The 368-nt window shown below is 37.5% G+C and overlaps 1 protein-coding gene across 1 annotated transcript in view; it reads right to left on the minus strand.

The window, feature by feature from the left end:
* The window catches only part of LOC119586709, a gene marked incomplete in the record, with an annotated part of 6438 nt that overhangs the window by 4618 nt on the left and 1452 nt on the right, over window positions 1-368 (minus strand).

A 368-nucleotide genomic window follows, 5' to 3' on the forward strand; every position in this document is an offset into this window, starting at 1 on the left:
TCCATTACTAATGAGAAAGACGAAAACAAAACAAAATCGACATCTTCTACAAAGACCCGTCTTATATATGCATATAGAACAATACAAAATCCATTTTCTTACAGAGAAGCAACAACGGAAAGTGAGTATGCATGTTATGTTTGAAGATTGACATGCTCGTACATCACCTCCCCTACTCTGACTGCCTACTTTTTATTTTCTTTCTCTTCCCTGCATCTTTTATTTCACATCTGTCTGTTTCATGGCTTTGTCCGTCTGTTATCACACCCTTCGGCTTTTTCTACTTTTGTTTCTTCTCTTCCCTGTTACGTCTGTTCAATGCGTCTCTTCCCTGCAGACTTCTTCTTATTTAGTTTTGATTGCATGTT

Source organism: Penaeus monodon, chromosome 21 (assembly GCF_015228065.2).
Source record: "Penaeus monodon isolate SGIC_2016 chromosome 21, NSTDA_Pmon_1, whole genome shotgun sequence".
Taxonomy (NCBI): domain Eukaryota; kingdom Metazoa; phylum Arthropoda; class Malacostraca; order Decapoda; family Penaeidae; genus Penaeus; species Penaeus monodon.